The following is a 17,718-nucleotide window of genomic DNA, read 5'->3' as shown; positions in this document are numbered from 1 at the left end:
TGTAAAACAAATGGAACAGACTATCATGTAAAATCACCTAAATTAATTCATCTATGACACAATGAATTTAATATAATTAGTGAAATGTGCTCATTTACTTTAAGTTGTTTCTCAAAATTGTGTGATTTTGAGTGAGGCCTGTTTGTTATTTTGTACATTTAAAAGACTGTATACAGCCAAACAGCTCAAGTAGGAAAATACTTGAGAAATACTGCAAAGTATTGCACTAGCAAAGCTACTACTCACTGAACAAGGCTTAAAGCCTTATAGAAGTAGTATCCATAACCATATGCGCTACTCTTCTGCACAATGGTAACTATTGCACTGAACAATGGAATCTTCAATGTAACAGAAACTCTTTCAAATGTCAAACATAACGGAACATTAAACATTAATAGATGTTTCCCTTCACTCAAAAAATACATAAAATAGCATTTCATTTCAAAAATCCAGCTATATGCAAAGCATGCTGGGAACTAACAATCACCTCTAAAATAAAACCGCAAAATTGAGCTAATTCTCTTCAAATAAATAGGTAGCCTTCTTAAGTTTTTTAGTTTAATCAGTTCCTCAATTCAAGCCTCAAAACTGCTGAAGTGTCCTTTTAAAAAATTAGGAAAACACACCTCTTGGTTTTATTAGTAAAAAGTCCTCAATATTTTCTATACAACACTGAATCACAATTTCTTTAATGAAATATGCACACTATTTTTAAGTATCACCTTCATTTTTTAATGGAAATTACAAGACCCATGATTCATTTTTTACAGTGTAATAAAAATATGATAAACTTTAGATTGAAGGATAGAATTCCCCAAAATTATCTTAAATTAAGTGGCTTTTGTAACATTGTGTTTGAAATTATACACTGCTAGAAAAAAACAAGCTTTTGTATAATTAGACTTTTGACTAAAAACTGTATAGTAACTGAGATACTGTATATGTAGCCCTTGTGACAACAAACCCTGGTGTCATTTGAAATCATTTGAAGCGATGGCACAAAGAAATAACTGTATAAAGAGGTGCTGTATACGATAAATAAAAGAATTTTAAAAAGCCTTTGAGTGCATATGCAACAGAAGAGTGTCCCTGTAAGACTGTCTCCTCCACTTCAGCATCACTGTTTCAAAGGCAGAGAGGAGGTGACACAGTTACAGGGGATAATACGGGTGAGCCATCAAACTTGTATGTGCGCCTGAAATATTCATGCCCACTGTAAGATTCATCACAAAAGAGAAAAGAGCTTTATTAGTGAAGCAGCCAATTGATTCCATGCAATACCGCAAAACTGCAAAGCGACTGATGCAAGTGACAGGTCGTACTGTTTGTTTCAACAACAGATGAAGGGAGCTTAATTAACAGAGTGGCTTGAGAACGCTCTGTTCTAATTACAGCAACTCTGTCAAAAAATAGCATTAATAACCTATTAACAAACAAAAATAATCCTTAACGGATCAATAGTTGTAGTTTTCTGGATACAAAGGAAATGTACACTGCCATTCAAAAGTTTGGGATCAGCAAGATTTTTTAAAGAAGTCTCTTCTGCTCATCAAGGCTGCATTTATTTGATCAAAAATACAGAAAAACAGTGATTTATTGATGGAATTTTGAATGCACAGAGATACCGTGACGAGATCCTGAGGCCCACTGTTGTGCCATTCATCCACGACCATCACCTCATGTTGCAGCATGATAATGCACGGCCCCATGTTGCAAGGATTTGTACACAATTCCTGGAAGCTGGAAACATCCCAGTTCTTGCATGGCCAACATACTCACCGGACATGTCACCCATTGAGCATTTTTGGGTTCTTAGATCTTTGAGTTCAGCTCATGAAAAATCGGGGCAAAAACAAAAGTGTTGCATTTATAATTTTGTTCAGTGTATTTGATTTATGCAAAGTTGTACTACTTAATCATTTGAGTGCTATCTTGTAACCAAAAAATTCAGCTTGGAGAAGACACCACACATCATAGAGCTCAAGATGATCTGTTCGCTAATGGAATGACTGTCAGATTGACAAGCTGAACCAAAACATCTCCTTTGCAACGTCTTAAAGTCCTGATAGTTCTTTGAAATTTCCAAAAGAACCAAGGATTAATGTGCTTATCATCTGAAAAACTTTCACAGATCAAGGCTCTTCTGTTAGTCAACAGCTGTTCAAGGTGCACGAGTTAAACCCTTTGATATGCTCTTTGAATCGAACAAAATTTCTCCAAGTTACAAGAGGAAGCCTTGCTGATGAGAAACACCTGCCTGCACTGACAATCCTTGGCATCACCTGACAAGGCTTTTTTCTTATAACTTTCAGCCTCTTGCCCCAAAACTTTCCTGAGGAAGTTTCTCGTAGGTTTCACACTGAGGGGCTGTTTTGACAACACTGAAACACTGATTGCTGCAAACCTAACATCTCTGGATATGAAAGGAGGCACCTTTAAAGCAATCTGAATAAGGGAGTATATGATAGAGGCAACTTGAGTTGAAGGGTTTACACTTGACAGCAGTGTTGGGGAAAGCAACTTTTAAAAGTAATGGATTATAATATTGTGTTACTCCATAAAAAGTTACTGTGTAAGTAATACTCGTGTTACTTGTAATGTGTTACCCCCAACACTGCTTAAATACTGCTATACCCTGTATCTTCGCTCTTCTCTATCGTAAGCATGTTGCAAGTGTGACCGAATTAGTTTTATTATGGTTTGTGGATTCATTAGAATCAGTTTCCGTTTTAATCTTTGCATATTTCAAACGGGAAGACACGCCTACTGGCATTGAGTGGCGTCTTGTAATTGATCACACAAAGTCGTGGCCTAATGGTTAGAGAGTCGGACTCGTAATCCAAAGGTTGTGGGTTCGAGTCTCGGGCCGGCAGGGATTGTAGGTGGGGGGAGTGAATGTCCAGCGCTCTCTCCACCCTCAATACCACGACTGAGGTGCCCTTGAGCAAGGCACCGAACCCCCAACTGCTCCCCGGGCGCCGCAGCATAAATGGCTGCCCACTGCTCCGGGTCTGTGTTCACGGTGTGTGTGTGTGTGTTCACTGCTGTGTGTGTGCACATTGGATGGGTTAAATGCAGAGCACGAATTCCGAGTATGGGTCACCATACTTGGCAGTACTTCACTTCACACCTGGCGGCTTAATTATTGAGGTGCATTCTAGTGGAGGCCCAGTGGCTTTATAAGAAGCAAGTCTTAAGCGTCATACTGGTCATACGGCTGTTTTCGTATACTGTCAGATCCTACGGTTTCATTGCCCTGTGCATGCAGCTGACTGTGTGGCCATCACGGTGCTGGACCGCTGCTCCTTTGAGTGTGAATGTTCGACGAGCTGTGATACTGAAGCTTAACAGAAGGGAAGAGTGTATTTGTCTTTTTTTGCATAGTTTTTGTTTTTTTTGGTGTGTCACTTGCTTTAGTAATTTATGCACTGATTTTCTGTGTGGTTTGTCCCGTCTGTAAAGCTAGATTTATTATGGCCTCTTAGTAAAACTGTGGGTATTAAATTGGTAAACTGTTCACGAGACCATTATTTAAGAATGTTGTAGAATCAATGATTTTTGTGCAAAATAAAAATGTTATTTTGGTAAGTCACATCTCTTGCTCCTTTAGTAGACTTGAACCTGTGTTTCCTTGAGCAGCACCTGAGGGTGCATGGTATTTCCCTGAGTGCAAGTCCTAGGGTGGCGTAGTCGTCTCTCCACTGTTTCTGTTGCTACACAAGGACCACATATAGTGGCACTGCTATGCATGGTTTTTCATGCAACTCTATTTTTTCCAAAGAAACATATGGCTACATATATAAAATATCATATAATCTGCTGTTGTGGATCAGATCTAGTTTTGGCACGCACTGTGGGATATGGAATATAGGGAATAGCATAGGGAATATGTTACAGGCATATCAGTATAATAAGACAAGGAGATGGATTTGAACACTGATGTTCAATGTACTTGCTCAATAAAGGAATTTGGTTTTAACAAATTCTTCCAAAGTGCAGCTTTAACAACAGGCACATTTTTGTAAATGTAGTCACATAAAGATCGTTTAATCTCACGATTCATGCAAACAATATTTTTTTTTCTGTGAACTTTCATTGTTCAATAGATATTTTGACATTTTATCTTTGTCATGGACAATATTCATCTGAAATCATCTTAAAGGTATAGTTACTCAAAAATGAAAATTGTGTCATCATTTACTCTTCCTCATGTTGTTCCAAACCTGTGTGAATTTCTTTCTTCTGTTGAATACGAAAGAATAAATTTTGAAGAATGTGGGATACCAAAGAGTTGACGATAGCCATTGACTTTTTTGGTAACACTTTAGAATAGAAAAAAACACTTATTCACTATTAACTACGACTTTTCCCTCAATAAATTCCTAATTTGCTGCTTATTAATAGTTAGTGTGGTAGTTGTTAAGTTTAGGTATTGGGTGGGATTAGGGACGTAGAATAAGGCATTAGTGCTAATAAATGGCTAATATTCTAGTAATATGCATGCTAATACGCAACTAGTTAAGAGACCTTAAAATAAAGTGTTACCTTTTTTGTCTCCATACTACGAAATCAATGGCTACGGTCGACTGATTTGTTACCTAGTCTCTTTAAAATAATGTCTTTAGTGTTCAGCAGAAGAAAGTAATTCATACAGGTTTGGAACAACATGAGGGTGAATAAACCTGCCTAAAAGCTAGAATACAGGTACATAACCTTTCAAATCTGAACAGATGTTAAAACTCTAGGCATCACACATTTGCTGACTTAAATGGTTACAGAGGAAAAACGACTCAAAACAGACAAGCTGCTACAAACACAGAAACATGCGTCACAAACCTAGGAGACACAAAATCAGCTAAAAATAACAAAACGTTTGATATTCTTCAACTAAGCAGTTATGTTTGTGTTTCAGTTACGTTTGACCTTGCGTTTAAGTGGTTCTGTTATCTTTCCAATGATCTCCATTGATTCCCTGTGTATTTAAATAAAGACTGTTAACTATGTCAGTTTGTTTTCCCATTTATTCACTGACAGCTCCCCTGTCCTCGTATTGAGAGAAATTGTGCAGAGGCACTTTCTTCAGCCTGAGGCTTATTAATTTCACTTTTGGTGTGAAAGGGCCTTTACAGTTGCCAAAAATATAACTTTTGGGTTTTTTTGTTATCAAAAAAACAAATAAGCAAGCCCAGCCCAGGTGACAAAAAGTAACGTAATAGCTTACTTTCAATATAAAGTAACTAATTGCTGCTTATTATAAGTTAGTAAAGTAGTTGTTAAGCATTGTTGGGGAAAGTTACTTTTAAAAGTAATGCTTTACAATATTGTGTTACTCAATAAAAAGTAGTTACAGTAGCTACTTTTAATGGAAAGTAATGCATTACGTTATCTGATTGAAAAAAAAAACAGTCAGATTTAATGGTTTAACATGGCTAAACAGATTATCCACAGCACCCTTTTCAATCGGATCAAAATTGAATTGAGATCGGATTGTGGTGTTTATATAAAGGCTTTTCAGTCTTACTGAGCCATCAATCCGATAATGGAGGAATTATTGGGTTGCATGTAAAAATATCTAGTGTAGTGTAGGTTATTTATTTATTTTTTATTATAAATACAATCGTTATATTGTTTGGGACAGTATTCTACTTTTAAAATAAAGGCTCTTTATTGGCATTTATGGTTCTGCAAAGAACCTTTAACATCCATTGAATCTTTCCATTGCACAAAAGGTTCTTCATCATGTAAAAAAAAGGTTCAGTTACACTTTATTTTAAGGTGTCCTTGTTACAGTGTAAGTATATATTTAAGTACTGAGTAATATTAATTAGCTACATGTACTTACTATATGGTAAGGGTTAGGATTTGGGTTTGTCTTTTAGGGTTACTTGCATGTAATTATGCATCATTTATTGTTATTTTAATAGTAAGTACATGTAACATGTGTAACAAGGACACCTTAAAGCTTACCAAAGTTCTATTATTTTTAAAAAGTTAATTAATTATTAAAAAGGTCGGTCCCACTTTATATTAGGTGGCCTTAACTACTATGTACTTACATTTAAATTAATCATTTGGTACAATGCACTTATTGTGTAGATACACATTTTTACAATGTACTTATATTCTAAAAAAATACCTGCATGTAGTTACATCTGTAATTAATTTCTGTAATTACATTTATAATTATATTGTTGACCCATCCCTTACACCTTAAGCCACCCTTAAACCTAACCATACCACCAAACCTGTCCCTATCCTTACCCGTATCCCACCTCAATAGAGCAAAAGTGTTTTGCAATACAATATGACCACAATAAGTACATTGTATTTATTTTATGATGCAAGTACATAGTACTTAAGGCCACTTAATATAAAGTGGGACCAAAAGGTCTTTTGAGAACAGTTCACTGAATGGTTCTTCTATAGTACTGCTGTAAAAACCCTCTTTTTAAAACTTTTAATTTTAAGAAATGTCTGTCCCTGTTCTTTTTTATCTGCTCTCATAAGGCTTTCAATGAAAAGAGGTCAGATCAGAAGAACGAGGGTCTTCTGAAGACATTGTATCATTGTCTGATGAGTAATTATGTAATACTTTGCCAAGGGGTGGGATGAACAGCAGGGTGGAACTTTTTCAAGACATGAATGTGGATGTTAATAAAAGATTTTTGTATCAGAGCTGACCAGTCCACGTCGAATCTGTGCGACCAACTTGAACTTATTGTAAAATCTGTGTGAGAAATCTGAGCAGCTTTAAAATAACTGGATTTTGCCAGAGAAAATTCACAGAGGGCAATCGCTTTAAACTGCTCCTGATTTCTCTAAACGTTGACTTGTATGAACATTGCAAATGGCCATGGAAACAGAACTGTGTGTTGAGTTCTCATATGTGAACACAAAGGATTTGTTTAAATGTTTTGTTACAAATTTGCTTCCTTACAAGAAAAAAACTGAGCTCCAAAACCAAACCTTCTTGATTATATGACTAAGCAATTATTTGTCTGTCTGCGTGTGTGTTAGCACTCTCCTCTCTCTATAACATGGAGAATCACGCAGAAAATGTCCTGTGGGATGGGTAATCAAAGCGCAGCGGCGGTGCCGGAAAGCTTTAGGACGACGTCCATCTTCTGATTTGATGCACATTCACAATCTCTGCTTGATGCTCCTCGTTCCTTTTGTTTATCTTGCTTTGCCTTTCTGATTTGATGGCTTTTGGACCCCAGATGACGAGATGAAAGCAAGGGCCTGATGAAACACAATCCAGCTCCTGCGGCTCTTATGGATGATATGTCACTCTTATGAGGATCTGCCCTTCTACTGGGCCTGACCTACAGCCCTAAAGCGCGCGCCTTTTCTCACCATTGCTCTGTTTGCTTATATTTCATCGTCTTATGTTCCCACATCCGTCACATTACCAATTTTCCTTCCCTTGTTTCCTCTCAATTTCCCTCCATTTCTCCCTGTAGCTGCCATTAACCTAGAAAAGGCTAGCAGCTTCCCAAAATAATCCGATTTCATTATGAACCTCCCTAATGCCACCATAAAGCATCTTTAGAGGAACATCCATATTTAACACGGTTTTGCAGATTCATTAAATGAGGAATAACAGATAGCATTCCTGTTTTTAAAGTTAATGTACGGTGACCTCATAAAGTATTTTAAAGTAACAATTTCAATTCAAATAAGACTCCTCATTCATTCATCCAGCATCCACAGTTTCCTAGCTATTTAATAGAAAATTATCATTATCATTATTATTATTAACATTATTGTACCAGGCTAATACAGTATAACACAAAGTATTTTGATATAATTATATTAAATAACATGCATTAACAGAGAGAGTGTGTGTGTGTGTGTGTGTGTGTGTGTGTGTGTGTGTGTGTGTGTGTGAGAGAGAGAGAGAGTTTTTCTAAACTAGATATTAAAACTCTAGTCCATTATTGAATAGACTGGGACTACAGATTTACCCAGGACCATCTGATATGCTTTTGTTTACGTATGGTCTATCATTTTTAGGTAGGAACATGTAAAAGGAGTCAAAAATAATATAAGATAAACTCCATCTAAGACTGGAATAACTTTATTGATTTATCATTCCCAGTTAACAAATTATGGTCTTAAACAGAATTTTTTTTTTTGTCTTGATTATAGTTATTTAAAGGTTACAAAAACAATTCATATAATGTTCAACTAACATTATTTAATGTTTAACAATAATACTAACATATTATTGTTTCAGATTGTTAAAATGTCCAGTTTTCTTGTCATGATTATAATCTTATTTAAAGGTTGCTGAAACGTTTCACACAGCCTTCTATTAACGTTATTTTTATGCAAAATAAAATATTATTTAAACATTTATTTTTAATATTCTAAGAAAGTGAAAATGTCTGGTTTTCTTGTTGCGATTAGAACTTTATTTAAAGGAGACTAAAATGTTTCTTAGAAGGTTCATCAACTAAACTTGATGAGGGAACTGCAGGGCGTTTGTGAGTTAATAAAAAGCTAATCATTCATTAAATCATTACAAAATGTAAAATACAATAAACAGTTTTAAAATAAAAACAATCAAACGAAACAAATCTTAGCCTGCATGTTTGCAGCCGATGCAGATCACAGAGAATTGCAGTTAATTGCAAACTGCCATGATGTTGTGTGTCAGTATATGATTAATAATTAGTTACACTTACATTCTCTGTATTTATTGGAGACGACATCTAATTAGTGTTGGTGAGCACGACCATGCCTATGTAAAGAGAGATACACATGTAATGCACAACATAATGTGTGTGTCATCATTACACCAAACCACTTGAGTAAATTCACCCAATGATCTATCACATGACAGATCACATCACACTGAGCTTGAGATGTACCAGCCCTGAATGTAAATAGAAAATAAAGGTGCTATTATTAATTTTAAAGACCTCACTAACCCAGAAAAGGAGAATGTTTTCTATTAGACACAGAGCATTGAACATATAGCTCCATATTTCATACTGAATGCAATTATGAGCTCCATTATGAGTTATTATAATTATCTTTCTGGTGGTAGTCGAGTATTATGCCCGAAGGAGTTTGTGTCTGTTGAACACAAAAGTTGTTCAGTTGGTCCCCACTGACTTTCATAGTATGGAAAAAAATATGGAAATCAGTGTTGAGCAGAAACTGATTTGTTACCAACATTCTTCAAAATATCTTCTTTTGTGATTAATGGAAGAAAGAAACTCATACAGGTTTAGAACAATTTGAGGGAGAGTAAATGATGACAATGTAATATTTCTATGCCATTTAAACTTCCATTCTACCTTACAATTCTAATCTATCCATCTATCTATCACTAGCCAAGCCTAGTAACTAGCTTAGGACATGCAGCATGTTCTAATTCATGTTAGCAACATGCTAATTGTGTTAAAATGTGCTAGAACATGCTAGAAACTTGGTAAATCATGCTAGCAACAAGCTAAACATGCTAAAATATGCTAAAACATGCTAGCAATGTGTTCAATCATGTTAAAAGATGCTAGCAACATGTTAATCATGGTAATAACATGCTACAACATGATAACGACATGTTAATCATACTATAAACATGGTTATTCCATGCTATCAACATGGTAAAGACCTGCTAATCATGTTTAAACATGCTACAACATGCTAACAAGATGCTACTCATACTATAACCATGCTAACAGCATATAATCATGCTAGTGACATGATTAGCAATAAATGTTAGCAGGATGCTAATCGTGCTAGCAACATGCTAGTGTCATGCTAAACATGCTATAAACGTTATCAACATGCTCATCATGTTACCAACATGTTAGCGACATACTAATGACATGCCAATCATACAAGAAACATGCTAGCCACATGCTTATCATGTTAAATGTTAGCAGCATGCTAATCATTACATGGTAATAATGCTAGAAACATGCAGGTTAGCAACAATCTAGCAACATGTTAAATCACGTTAGCAATGTGCTATCAATATCTGTCTAATGTATCTTTCTAAACTTTCAAACTTCAAAGTTTTACAACTGCTTCAAAGTTTCAAGCTAAGCTTTCTCAAGCCAGCCTCAAAGTTTGTTCACATCCAGTTATACTTTGTTTGAAGTTCAATTCAAAACTATGCTTTTCAATGTTGTGACAATGACAATTACGTTTCACATAAATGAGACAGGTGATATTTTTACTTACTATTTTAATACAGATAACTTATGGAGGCATTTCCCCTTTACAGTACAATGCTGTAAGTTCCCACAACATGCGGTTTCAGTAACGCTTTCTATTAAATTGAAATACAGTAACACAGTAGCAATGCACATTGTTATGCCAGTGCCAGAATAATTCCATCTATTAATATAACCATGGAAATTCAACAGAAATGTATGTGAAATACGATCCGGTCGTGGGCAATGACCGCGTGTTCTTCATAAAACAAACAAAAGGGCCTCAGCTGATGGAGGGCGGGTCAGTTTGCAGATGCGCAGGTGGCAGAGGTGCTCAGCAATCAGTGGCGTTTGCTGCGTTTGGTCTGCAGGGGTGTGATGTGATTACCTTATCTTCACACTCACTAACTCATCTAATTACACAACTCCAGTGAAAGGGCACACTCGCAAAAAAAGGTTAATTGCTTAATTTTCTCACCATATGTACACCCAGATCATAAGTCAAGTTTTTATTGAATAAATATGCACTATTTCAAAACTGCTTCTGAGAGCTTGGACTTTCGCCTTGATTTTATTTATAAACACAAGCGGCGGTCCAAGTCTTCCTGTTGTACCACTGCACTTAATACAGAGGGCATGCTCTTCACCGAAGGACTTTGAATCCTCATAAAAAGGTCATCCGTGTCTGGATGCGCATCTCATGCCAAATAGCGTCGCGCAGAGAGAAAAACATCCGTGGGGAAAGCAGAGCATTACACGGATCATTAGCTCCTGATATAGGAGAGGGAGCGCTGACTGGCTTAATGATGCTTTGATAAGCTGTTTTCAGGAGGTAAACATAATCTGTTAGCTTTTCAACACTTTTTTGTACTCAAGAGCAATTTTTGCTGTGAAACGAAACTGTCATTTGCTTGTTTGCAGAACAATCCACATCTGCAAATATTCATGAGATTCAGTCTTCGTGCTGCTTCATGATGGAAATATGCAATAATTAGACTTGTGCTTAGTTCTGTCCTGTCACGGACCACATGTTCCTTTTTCCTGCGGTTTCACAGACAAGGCTTAAAGCTGCTTAAATATCTTAATTTAACTAAGGCTATTGAAAATAAACTAAATAATATATTGTGTTGATATATTACTCGATATATAAAGATATATACAGTATATTAAGATATGTGTGTGTGTGTGTGTGTGTGTGTGTGTGTGTGAGTGAGTGCATATATATATATATATATATATATATATATATATATATATATATATATGTATATATATACACTAGTCAACATTTGAAGTGGATCAAAACCTTTCATCAAAGTTGTCCTAAAACCGAAAAGCGTTCTTTTCTTAGGTCAACTTTGATTGACTTTTTTCATCCACTTCATATGTTGAAACTGTGTGTATGTATATATATATATACTGTATATACTGTATATCAAATGTTTGATATCAGTAATATTTTTAATGCTTTTTTAAAGTTTATTATGCTCATCAAGGCTGCATTTATTTAATCAAAAACAGAAAAAAACTACACATTTTTCAAATTCAAAGCAGAATTTTCTTCAGCCATTTCTCCAGTCTTCAGTATCACATGATCCTTCAGAAATCATTCTGTCTTACATGTGTTTTCAGGATTCTTTCAAGTGAAGCTTGAAAGTTTTCAAAATAAAAATCTTTCTAACAATATAGGTCTTTACTATCCCTTTTCATCAATTTAACACATCCTTGCTGAACAAAGGTATTCAAAAAAAGAAAGAAAAATTACTAACCCCAAACTTTTAAACGGTAGTGTTTTTTGTTACAAAAGATAATAAATAACTTTTTTTCATTTGATTGCTTCTATTGTCCTCATTTGTTAAGCGCTTTGGATAAAAGTATCTGCTAAATAACTGAATGTAAAGAAATGCTGCCCTTTTTAAAGTTTTATTCAAAAAATCCTGAAAAAGTATCACAGCTTCAAAAATGTTCCAAACAATCATGTGACATTGAAGACCGGAGTAATGGCTGATGAAAATTCAGCTTTGCATCACAGAAATAAATTATATTTTAAAGTATATTAAAATAGAAAACCATTATATTTAAATTGCAATAATATTTCACAAGATTGCTGAGGGAGGAGGGAGGTGTTCTGTTTTTTTGATTAAACAAATGCAGCGTTGATGAGTAAAATAGATTACTTAAAAAAAAAACACAAAATATCTTATTGATCCCAAACTTTTGAATGGCAGTCTATATACAGTAGCTATATGTTGGGTAGAAGACAGGGTGGGATGCACGTACACACAATCTTCCACTGACTACAATTTCTAAAGTTAATTTTGCACTATGGTTTTATCTTTCATGCCTATGCACACTTTTAAAATTTATGCAACATTTGAGATCACAGAGGCGAGTATATGGACTCTTTATTCCAGACGGGAAGAAAAGTCTTTACAATAGGTTAGACAATCCTGTGAAGATCATCAGGTCAACTCCATCATCCGCATCACTAACTCTCATTTTCTTCAGAATATGTAAAGATTTCGTTTTCCATGAAATTACACAAGGGTAAATCCAGCAAACTGAACTCCTCTCAGCAAAGCAGCTGAATCAGTTTCCTATATCGCTCTCGCACATGCAAATATAGCTCAGCTTCATGCACGGCTAGCCCCTTTCTTTCTATTCATCTCTTCAGTCTTCTCACTCCTAACCCAATTCAGAAATTCTACAAAGCTAATTTGTTAAAGGATTCCAAATGAAGAATAGTAATTTGTTTGTGCTTTTAGGCATATTGTGGGTCATTCACTGACAATAATAGGCTGTATATACCAATATTTACAGGAAGTTCTTTGCTAATAGCAAACATGGGCAAACAGTTTGCTTGCAGCCTTCATTAACACTGATGGCCTCGTGTATTAAATCGTTGCGTAGACACACAGTCCAGAGCGTGTACACATTTCAGGCTCATTCTGGGTTTACACAACGTTTATACTGTACATCATGACAGTTTGTAGTAATTAAATGGCATATCCCAGCTATGCAATGAAGGGCAACAATGTACCGCGATTTAATTTCTTCTACACCATTACATCAATGTAGTTTGGCTAGGGAGGCAATTTTATTTAAAAAAATGTAATTAAAAGACAGTACTGAATAAAAATGCAGCTTTAACAGCTCAGATAACAGCCCAGCTAACAACAAAACAAAAAAATTATTATATCATGTTTTTTAAATGTATTAGGAATGTTTGTTGTATAGATGTATAGCTGGGAGAAATGTACATAAAAGTATTTTAAAGCATGATTACATATTCAGTCACATTTGCTTTTCCTAACTGTATGATATAATTCAAATAGTTCAAAATGTAGATCATATCTGACTTATGAAGAGTATTTCTTGTTTTTGAGCAGATCACACACATGCAACTTTCATTAAACAGACACTGAGAGATGACGCACATATATAATCAGACATATCATGAGCTCGGGTCTTTTTCACTAATCGTGCGTATGTGTACAAGTGTTTTCATGCACAAATCATGATTCATTAATAACTCTCATTTAGATGTGTTTTAGGAAAATTCAGGCATGGGCACTCATTATAAATACTCCCAATCAAAATCAAACGGATCAAAGGATCAAAATAATGTGTCTAGGAATGTGTTGTGAATTAGGTGGAAAATTTCTCTTGTGTGTATAAATATGAATAATCCATGTAATTATTAGTGAATGAGACCAATTGTGTTTTCAGCACGTTGTAATGATGTGTGCCAGAAAAAAAGCATAAATTTGTTTTAAAAGTCAATATAACATTGATCTACAGTGACACATGCTTAATTTCACTGGGGTTTTTTATTATTATTTATTTTCACTTGATTTAAAACAACAACAAAAAAGTTTTAAAATTTAAAAAAAAAAAATATATATATATATATATCTATATATATATATATATATATATATATATATATATATATATGTGTATATATATATATATATATATATATATATGTGTATATATATATACACACATGTATATACATTCATTTGTGCATTCAAGAATGTTAATTTTGGTGCATCATTAATTTTGGCAGATGCTTTAATCCAAAGCCAAACGCACTGGGTAAACTATTCCTTCAAGGGAAACCCGCAATACGTAATTACATTATCAATACAACTATTTTTGCATACAATAATGTTTACATTTTTTAATGCACAAACAGATCCCACTTTATATTAAGTGTATGTACCTACATTTAATCATTTGATACAATGCACTTATTGTGCACATGCAAGTTTTTACACTGTACTCAGCCTGTAATTACATCTGTAATTAATTATTGTAGTTAAATCTATTATTACACAGCCGAACCAGCCTTAAACCTAATCAAACCAGCAAACCTGTCCCTAAATTTAACCGTGATTAATCGCTTGACAGTACTACTACAAATACTATGCTTAAACTACGATTAGTGTAGCAAAACCATGGTTAATTTGTGGTGCATTGTTCAAGTATGATAACCATGGTTTTCCAAACCAAGGTGCTCCAAAAGCACAACCCCCTTAAGAAAAAAAAACTGAAATAACTACAGAAGGGGTCAGACATTTTTACCTTGATGACAAAATGACAAGTCTATCAATCTTCCTTATCCGGGGAAAAGTGGAGGTTTGGTACAGCAATCAATAACGTCACAATTAGTCCCCCTTAGCAGCGAATCACAGGAGCAGGCGCAGCTGGACCGGAGCTCCGCTTGGCCTGCGTCGTGCCAGCTGCCCGTCCTGACATTAGCCAGCTCCTCTCGGGACACGCTGACATTTCCTCGAGATCACGGAGGCCACGTGTGTGTGACAGCAAGTGTGTGTGGGCCACTCACCTTGACTTAGTGACCTGGAACTGCATCCAAACCCAGGGACTCCCAAAGGCACCGGAGAGATCCACATGAAGGGCTGAAGTCGAGATGTCTGTCAGCACTCATCAGTGTAGCACGGAGCTAATGACAAGCAAAGAGGCTCTGTGTCCCGAAACTGGGCGGCATGCATGACCGAAGCTTGGCCACCATCTGAGCAGATTGCTAAGACTAACTTTAGCCGGTGGCTGGTGGACATGAAAGTTTAAGCACTTGAGTGGCGTCCTGTAATTCATCCAAATACTGTGAACCACACTTTAATTCCTCTACATGGGTTATTACAAAGGAAATGTACGCTGTTCCTTAAAGGGGTAGTTCAGCCAAAAATGACAATTCTGTCATCATTTACTCACCATCAAGTTGTATGAGCTGTATGGGTTTCTTTCTTTCTTTCCATATTTTGAAGAATGTTGGTAACAAAAGAGTTGACGGCAGCCATTGCCATTTTCTTCCCTAAACTATGGAAGTCAAATATTCCTATTTTATTCCAGTTTTAGTTTTAATTAATTTACTAGTTTAAGGTACTAATTTATTTTAGTTAGCTGCCTAGACAATATTTAAAAATGTGTTTATTTTTTTGTTTTTTTATCTAATATTTACATTTTATTATATTTTTGTTTGTTTGTTTAAGTTTAAGTAAATTTGTTGTGAATTATTGTCGTTTTTAGTAGTTTTTGTTTTATTTTGTATATTTTTTTATTGCAGTTTTAGTTTTTTTAGTACACCAAGTTTAACTAAATTAAAATTAGAAAAGTTCTAGCCGAAAAAAATGTTATACTTTATTTTAATATTTATTTTGTTTCAATACACACACATATAATGATTTTAATTTTAGTTTTAGTTTAGTTCAGTTTAGTTAACTATAATAACCCTGGTTGCTTCATTTTATGATCATGTCTCACATTACTTTTGCAATTAATGAATTGTATTACAAAATTAAGGTACTACAGTTATACCGGTTAATACTTATCATAAGTCATGAAAAACAGATCATGCATGAAATATGATCATGCAGAATAAGCAGCCAATATGCTAGTAATATGCATGCTAATAAACAACTAGTTAACAGTGAGAATTTATTCCACAATTTCACATTAATGTAAAGACAGCAATGCAGAGAGAGAGAGAAAATGGTTTCCTCAAATGACTTGCACACACCAGAATTACAGGACATGTTTCCTAAAGCAAACCCAAACTGTCTGCTTATAGGTCTATTTTGAATAGTTCTGCCTAAAGATGCATTAGATATATATAAAGAAGCATCGTTCTTTCATAAATGCCTTTAAAGACTCAGAGAAGCTCCCATATCCTCATCTCTCCTCGAAACATAACAGATCGATGCGGACGCTAATCGCATCTTTATGACGACAGATATACTGACCATCAATACACTATAACAGCTCATTATCACCATTCACATAGTGGGCTGGAAAAACCGTCTCCCTTCAGACATAAAGAGCCTCATAACCTCACAAAAGCACAACACACCTCACCTTAATAGATACTAACATGCTCCTCTGTCCACTGTCATTTATTTTGTAATCCCCAGAGGAACGTGGGGTAATAACATCTCTATAATATTGTGCTCTTACGCTTGGGGATGTTCTCTTTTCGTCTGACAAATGGCGTTTGTGTTGTATGTCTGGAGATAAGTCAAGCAGATGCATTACTAGCAGCTGGGAAACAATACTATTTAGAAGAACTCTAGCATTTTGTGATCATTTATGCAGTGCAATTAAAGCTAAATCACTGGCGCCATAAGAGATGTTGTTAACACCTTACAATAAGATCACCTTAGTTAACATTAGTAAATACATTTATTAAACTTATCTGACAGTCAGCTATTTGTTTGTTACAATATTTATTAATCTCTGTTAACATTAGTTAATAAAAAAACAATTGTTCATTCCCATACAGTAAATATATATTCAAATATATTTATAATAAATATATTTCAAAATTGTCCAAAATATGTTTACATAGATCTATTTCTACCAATATGTGTTGGCCATTATTAGCATATTAAATAAATATAAGAATATAAATATATATTTTCATAAATATAAAAAAATATATTTTGCCCTCCATATATTTAAATCCAAGTAAATATATTCACATCAGGGTTATTATAGTTTAAAAAAAAAAAAAAATAATAATAATAATAATAAATTATTTCCGCTTCCATTACAGCATTTCTCTATTTCATTTAGTTTAACTTGACATAAACTAAAATTAAATAAAAAAATAAAATTATTTAATGGCATCAAAAACCTATAAAACCACAAAACAAAATTACAAAAAAATTAACAAAAATTAACATGAAAGTAGAAAATATAAAAATGAAATCTAATTCAAAATGTTAACAAAAACTATATAATAGTATCTAAATGATACTGAAATAACATTGAATGTCACATTTGAAAGAAAAAAATGTCCATCTATATCTCTTGTAAAAATAAATGTAGGCAATTGTAAGATTTTTGCCACTGAAATACATTTATATATATTTTGGTATATACATTTTGGAACTAAATATATTTTCCAATTTCAAAAACATATCATTGAGCTTTACTGTTTACAGCATTTATCAAGAAAAAATCAAAAATGCATTTATCAAGCATTTAGCAAGAAAAAAATGCTGTGTTTTGCATGTTTGCTCAG

The sequence above is a fragment of the Barbus barbus genome (assembly GCF_936440315.1).
Source record: "Barbus barbus genome assembly, chromosome: 43".
NCBI classification, from domain to species: Eukaryota; Metazoa; Chordata; class Actinopteri; order Cypriniformes; family Cyprinidae; genus Barbus; species Barbus barbus.
The sequence above is the reverse complement of the archived record's forward strand: the minus strand, read 5'-3'. Positions refer to the sequence as shown.